The following is a 7098-nucleotide window of genomic DNA, read 5'->3' as shown; positions in this document are numbered from 1 at the left end:
TTTTATCCGAGACTAGGATTGCAACCCCTGCTTTTTTTTGTTTTCCATTTGCTTGGTAGATCTTCCTCCATGCCTTTATTTTCAGCCTATGTATGTGTCTGCATGTGAGATCGGTCTCCTGAATACAGTAAACTGATGGGTCTTGACTCTTTATCCAATTTGCCAGTCTGTGTCTTTTGATTGGACCATTTAGTCCATTTACATTTAAGGTTAATATTGTTATGTGTGAACTTGATCCTGTCAATATGATATTAGCTGGTTATTTGGCTCATTAGTTGATGCCGTTTTTCCTAGCATCAATGGACTTTACATTTTAGCATGTTTTTGCAATGGCTGGTACCTGTTGTTCCTTCCCATGTTTAGTGCTTCCTTCAGGATCTCTTGTAGGGCGGCCTGGTGGTGACAGAATCTCTGAGCATTTGCTTGTCTGTAAAGGATTTTATTTCTCCTTCACTTATGATCCTTAGTTTGACTGGATATGAAATTCTGGGTTGAAAATTCTTTTCATTAAAAATGATGAATGTTAGCCCCCACTCTCTTCTGGCTTGTAGAGTTTCTGCAGAGAGATATGCTGTTAGTCTGATGGGCTTCCCTTTGTAGGTAACCCAACCTTTTTCTCTGGCTTCCCTTAACATTTTTTCCTTCATTTCAACTTTGGTGAATCTGACAATTCTGTGTGTCTTGGAGTTGCTCTTCTCGAGAAGTATCTTTGTGGCGTTCTATTTCCTGAATTTCAATGTTGGCCTGCCTTACTAGGTTGGGGAAGTTCTCAATGATATCCTGCAGAGTGTTTTCCAACTTGGTTCCATTCTCCCTGTCACTTTCAGGCACACCAATCAGACGTAGATTTGGTCTTTTCACATAATCCCATATTTCTGGAGGCTTTGTTCATTTCTTTTTCCTCTTTTTTCTCTGCATTTCTCTTCCCACTTCATTTCATTCATTTGATCTTCAGTCGCTGATAATCTTTCTTCCAGTTGATCGAGTCAGTTACTGAAGCTTGTGTATTTATCACGTAGTTCTTGTGTCATGGTTTTCATCTCTATCAGTTCTTTTAAGGTCTTCTGTGCATTGATTATTCTAGTTATCCGTTCATCCATTCTTTTTTCAAGGTTTTTAGTTTCTTTGCACTGGTTACATAGTTCCTCCTTTAGCTCTGAGAAGTTTGATCGACTGAAGCCTTCTTCTCTCAACTCGTCAAAGTCATTCTCTATCCAGCTTTGTTCCATTGCTGGCAATGAGCTGCGTTCCTTTGGAGGGGGAGATGCGCTCTGGTTTTTTGAATTTCCAGCTTTTCTGCACTGTTTTTTCCCCATCTTTGTGGTTTTATCTGCCTTTGGTCTTTGATGATGGTGATGTACTGATGGGGTTTTGGTGTGGGTGTCCTTTCTGTTTGTTAGTTTTCCTTCTAACATTCAGGACCCTCAGCTGTAGGTCTGTTGGAGTTTGCTTGAGGTCCACTCCAGACCCTGTTTGCCTGGGTATCAGCAGCAGAGGCTGCAGAAGAGAGAATATTGCTGGACAGCGATTGTTGCTGTCTGATTCTTGCTCTGGAAACTTCGTCTCCGGGTGTACCCGGCCGTGTGAGGTGTGATACATTGGTCTGCACCTAGTGGGAGATGTCTCCCAGTTAGACTACTCAAGGGTCAGGGACCCACTTAAGCAGGCAGTCTGTCCATTCTCAGATCTCAACCTCCATGCTGGGAGAACCACTGCTCTCTTCAAAGCTGTCAGACAGGGACTTTTACATCTGCAGAAGTTTCTGCTGCTTTTTGTTTAGCCAAAACAATCTAAATGTCCATCAAGAGATGAATGGATAAAGAAAATGTTGTATAAAAAACAATTGATGACTACCCTTAAACAAAGAAGGAAATTCCGCAATATGCAACAGCATGGATAAATTTTGACAGCATTATGCTCAGTGAAAAAAAGCCAGTTACAGAAAGACAAGTGCTGCATGGTTCCACTTCTATGAGTGTTTACAATAACCAAATTTATAGAATCAAAGAGTGGAATGGTGTTTAGAAGAGATTGGGGTGACTGAGAAGTGGGGAATTTTTAATTAATAGGCATAAAGTTTCAAGCAAGATGAATAAGCTCTAGAGATTTGCTGTACAACATTGTGCATATAGTCAGCAATGATATACACTTAAAATTTTGTTAAGAGAGTAGGTCTCATGCTAAGTATTCTTACCACAATAAAATAAGAAGAAAAGAAAAATTCATGAAGGAAATAGTTTACTCCAGAGAGAGCAAAAAAGATAGAATTACATGACTAGTATAAATCCAAATATACCAATAACTACAATATAAATAATAGAGCTGAAATGTATCTTTTGAACAAAGAGGAAAGAAGACAGACTGATAGAAAACAGATGCACTTAAAATATAGTTATCCAAAAGCTTTAAAAATAAAAGAATTTAAAAATATGTTATTCTGGGACTAGCTTGTACCACAAGAGGCAGTTTTGTATGTCTCTTCCCAATTCCTTATTCATGTTGGTTGCTTGAAATCAATCATGGTACGTATATTTATTTCACAGAAATTGGCCAGGCATGGTGGGCTCATGCTTGTAATTCCAATGCTTTGCAAGGCCAAGACAGGATGATCACTTGAGCCTAGGAATTCAAGATTCTAGTGAGCTATGATTATACCACTGCATTTCAGCCCAGGTGACAGAGCAAGATCCCGTCTCTGAAAAATAAAAAAAAAAAATCTGTACCACAAAAATCAACAAACATTACAAGTCATGCTCTTCCCCCAACATCCAAAGAACTGATTTACCAGCACACAAGTAAATATACATCAGATAAATGCTAAAAAAAAAAAAAAAGGAATATATAGCAATATTATTCCAAGACGAAAATAATGGCAAAAAACATTAGGAATGACAAGAATGGATAGTTTGTGAAGAAAATGTAGAAATTATGAATGTTTATGTATCTGACAACATGTTAAGCAAAACTTGATGGAAATTCAAAAAAGAAATTGATGAATCCTTAGGTGTATTTACTGTCCTGCAGTATATTTAATATGTACTATACTCAGAAATCGATAACTCAAGTAAAGAAAACATAAGGCTACTTTCTTTTTAAAGCCATGTGGAACATTCACAGAAACTACTTACATCTTAAGCCACAAAATTTAACGAATTCAAAAACAGAAAAATTGTTTTAGCTATCTGCCTTGAACATGGTGTAATACAACTGTGATTTAACAAAATAAGTGGCCAAAATTTATCTATCCACTTAAAAATTGTAAACCCTTCTATCTGATTTAGGGTTAAGGAAGAAATAAAAAGTGAGTTTGTGAACTGTTTCAAATTAAACAGCAGTGAGAATTTAAAACCTTTGTAATTCAGCCAAAATGTAACTTTGAACTTTAGATATTAGAAAAATAATACAGGCTGGGTGCAGTGGCTCACACCTGTAATCCCAACACTTTGGGAGGCCGAGGCGGGCGGATCACGAGGTCAAGGAGATCGAGACCATCCTGGCTAACACGGTGAAACCCCGCCTCTACTAAAAATAAAAAAACAAAATTAGCCAAGCATGGTGGCAGGCGTCTGTAGTCCCAGCTACTCAGGAGGCTGAGGCAGGAGAATGGTGTGAACCCGGGAGGCGGAGCTTGCAGTGAGCCGAGATTGCGCCACTGCGCTCCATCCTGGGAGACAGAGTGAGACTCTGTCTCAAAACATACATACATACATACATACATACATACATACACAAATAATAATAATAATACAAAGGAAATGTAATCAAGAAGAAGTACATAGGAATCTTAAGCTATGTGTATAATACACAAAAACAAATTGGTTAAGCCCTTGCCTAGACAGGGAACCAAGCTGGCAACCTTGCCAGAGCACAGCCTCTGGCCCTGCCCACCTTGAGACCTTGAACAGCAACCTTTCCAGCCCCAGATCCCAGCTTACATACCCACCCAGGCAGGGAGCCACACCACAGTCCCTACCCAACTATGGGGCACAGTCTGGACCCCGCCAACCAAGGAGCCTAGTTAGCAACCCCACCTGGCTGTAGAGCTCAGCCCACAGCCCTGCCCGTTTGCTAAGCACAGCCTATGGCCATGCCTGGGCAGGGAGCCAAGCCGTTGATGATGCCAGACCCCAGAGTACAGTCAGTACCTCACCTGATCATGGAGTGCAGCCTTTAGCCCCAACTATGAGGTACAGCTGACAGCCCCATCAACCAAGGATCTTGGCTAGCCGTGAGTGCAGCTTTTAGCCCCAAACACTATGGGGCACAGCTGGCAGCCCCATCCAACCAAGGAGCTCAAATGCAGAGCACATCAACAGCCTCACCTGGTCAAGGAACCCAGCCTGTAGCCCCACTTAATCATGGAACCCAGCTTGCAGCCAGCCTGACCTGGGAGTCCTGTAACAACACTGACTAACCACACAGCAAAGCCAGTGGTCCTGTCCAGACAGGGAACCAAGCCAATAATCCCCACCCAACTGCAGAGTACATCTTACAGCCCTGTGTCATCCTGGAGCCCAGTGTGCGGCCCTGCCTGAGCAAGGAGTCCAACCAGCAGCATTATTTGACTAGAGAGCCTATCCTGGATGCCCCCCAACTGTGGATGGTTATGAAGCCTACTTGTAGCCCAATTGCAAAGCCTAACACATGGCAGCACATGGCCAATGAGCACAGCCTGTGATCCTGCCCAATAAGAAGCAATTCTAGAGCCCAGCCAGCAGCCCTGTCTGACAGCAGAGCCCAACCAGTGGCCCCACCTGACCTTAGCAGTATGGGCAGCAGCCCCGCCCAGCTAGAGAACCTGACAGCAAGTACTGCCTGCCTACCCATGGATGTTATCTGCTGGCCTGTTCAGATCCAAAGGTTGGACTGACTGGTGAAGGACTCTTCCTGCTGAAGAAATCCTGTAAAGGATGGAAGAAATGGCTGCTTCCTTAAATGTACAGACACCAATGCAGGGATACAGGGATTATGAAGAATCATGGAAAAATGACATAATCAAAGGAAAATAATAAAGCTCAAATAATTAACCCTAAGTAAATAAATATATAGAAACTGACAACAAATTCAGATTAGTCCTCTTAAAGTTCAGTCAACTATAAGAAAACATGATGGACAACTAAAAGAAATTAGGAAGACAACACATGATCAAACTGAGAGGTGTTATATATAAGAAAGGAAAAGTAGATTAGAGGTATAAAGATTTAAAAAAGGAGATAAAGTTATCAGTCTTTACAGTTAGTTATGTGAATTCCTAGAAACAGTAATCAACTGAAAAACTCCTATAAAAATAAGAAAATATATGTAAAATAAAATGTCCAGAAATAAACTAGATCTATAAAGAGAAAACTTCAAAACAGTCCTTTGAAACACAGATAAAGACCTAAACAAATGGAAAGGAATACCATGTTCTTTGAATAGGAAGACTCAGCATTCCAAAATGTCAACATGATCCAAATAAAATTTAATGTGATTGGAATAAAATTACCACAGTAAGGTATTTTTAAGGGGCAGAGAATCTACACAAGCTGAATGTGAAATTCATATGGAAAACCAAACAAGCAAAAACACCAAGAAAAATCTGATAAAGTAGGGTAATAAGAGAGAGATAGCTTTATCCAATGTTAAAATTTGTTATAAAGCCTCATTCGTTAAAATATACTCAAATATAAAACTTAACTAATAAAAAGAGATGGAACAGAATAGAAAGTTCAGACACTGACATAAACATTTATGAAATCACTTGGGGAAAGATGTACTATTTGCTAAGTGGTGATGGGACAAGTGAGTATGATTTTATGTAATGATCTAAATGATTACAAATGGATAAAAAAAATTTTAACTGAAAAATAAAAAAGTAGCAAAAAAAATTGTGGTTTGAAAGTATTTTTTATGTACCTCATTATGGAGAATGCTTTTTAAAGTATCCCACTAAATTCAAAAATGAGAAAGGAAAAGATTCATTAATTTTAGTACATACAAAATTAAAATTATTTTTCTTTGACATCAAGCAGTACTGTCAAAAGAACAAATAATGAAATAATTGAAATACATACAATAGGCAAGTATAATTTCCCTAATACATGAAGAACTCCTGTAAATCCCTAAGAAAAAACAAAAAATGACAAATAAAATATAATGATTTCTTAAGACTGATGCTCAACTTTGTTTATAATGAGAGAAATGAAACTTTAAAATGCAGTGAAAACTCAAGCTACTCTGAAATAACATATTGATATTTTGCTATTCGTGTAGCGAAACAGATACTTTTATATATTCTTTGTGGAGATACATATTAGTACTGTCTTGGATGCAGCACAGGGATAGAATTAAGTAACAGCTGTCAAAATTATAGTTCTACGCACCCTTTGATCCAGCAGTTTCAATTCTAGCCATATATCCTGGAGATGCAAAATTAATACCTGAGCACCATTATTTATTGTAATATTTCTTGTGCTAACAAAAGATTGGAAACAGCCCAAACATCTAACTAATCTGCTCTCAGCTCACAAAGCCATGTACTGAGGCCCTGTGTCCAACCAGATTAAGGAGTAACTTTTTGTTACCCACGTGTAGGTGTGGTATGGGCTAGCTTTTGCTGATTTCTCAAAGAGGCAACTTAAAAGCTTGTGAAGCAATCCTTGATTTTTTAATGATTTTTCTTCAATCCTTTATTGTTGTCTTGCCCACACATAATTTACCACATGTAACTGAACTTTGACCCAATTTGTCTTTCTCAACTTTTTCCAAAGCATTTGTAATCTAGTATAGATAAAATAGAAACAGTTCTTTCTGCAGTAATCTTTCATTGGTTTATGTAACCATTAAGTGAATTATGCAACTGACCTGTTAAAAATAATATATGCATGTTGAGGAATAAGTAGAACCTGATTCTTAGTGTTAGGTTAACTAGTGGAAGTAGTTGGTGCTGATTAAAAATAGCCTGCCTGCTGTAAGCATTCACCAAGCAAGGTATCAGTTGGTGCATCTGAAAGAGGGATGGGGGAGCTTTGCTTAATCCAGCAAGTTGGTTAAGTATTCATTGAAGAGAACTTTTATCGCATGCTGACAATAGGTAAAGAGCAATCCACTATATTCCAG

The 7098-nt window shown here is 38.8% G+C and overlaps 1 protein-coding gene across 3 annotated transcripts in view; it reads left to right on the top strand.

Annotated features, from left to right (window-relative positions):
• Positions 1-7098, top strand: part of CNTLN (centlein, centrosomal protein) — a 389383-nt gene that overhangs the window by 362558 nt on the left and 19727 nt on the right. The gene's annotated exons all lie outside the window — the stretch shown is intronic.

This window comes from Colobus angolensis, unplaced genomic scaffold (genome assembly GCF_000951035.1).
Source record: "Colobus angolensis palliatus isolate OR3802 unplaced genomic scaffold, Cang.pa_1.0 Scaffold86, whole genome shotgun sequence".
Classification (NCBI taxonomy): domain Eukaryota; kingdom Metazoa; phylum Chordata; class Mammalia; order Primates; family Cercopithecidae; genus Colobus; species Colobus angolensis.
Note: the sequence above shows the minus strand (reverse complement) of the source record. Positions and strands in the feature narration are given on the sequence as shown.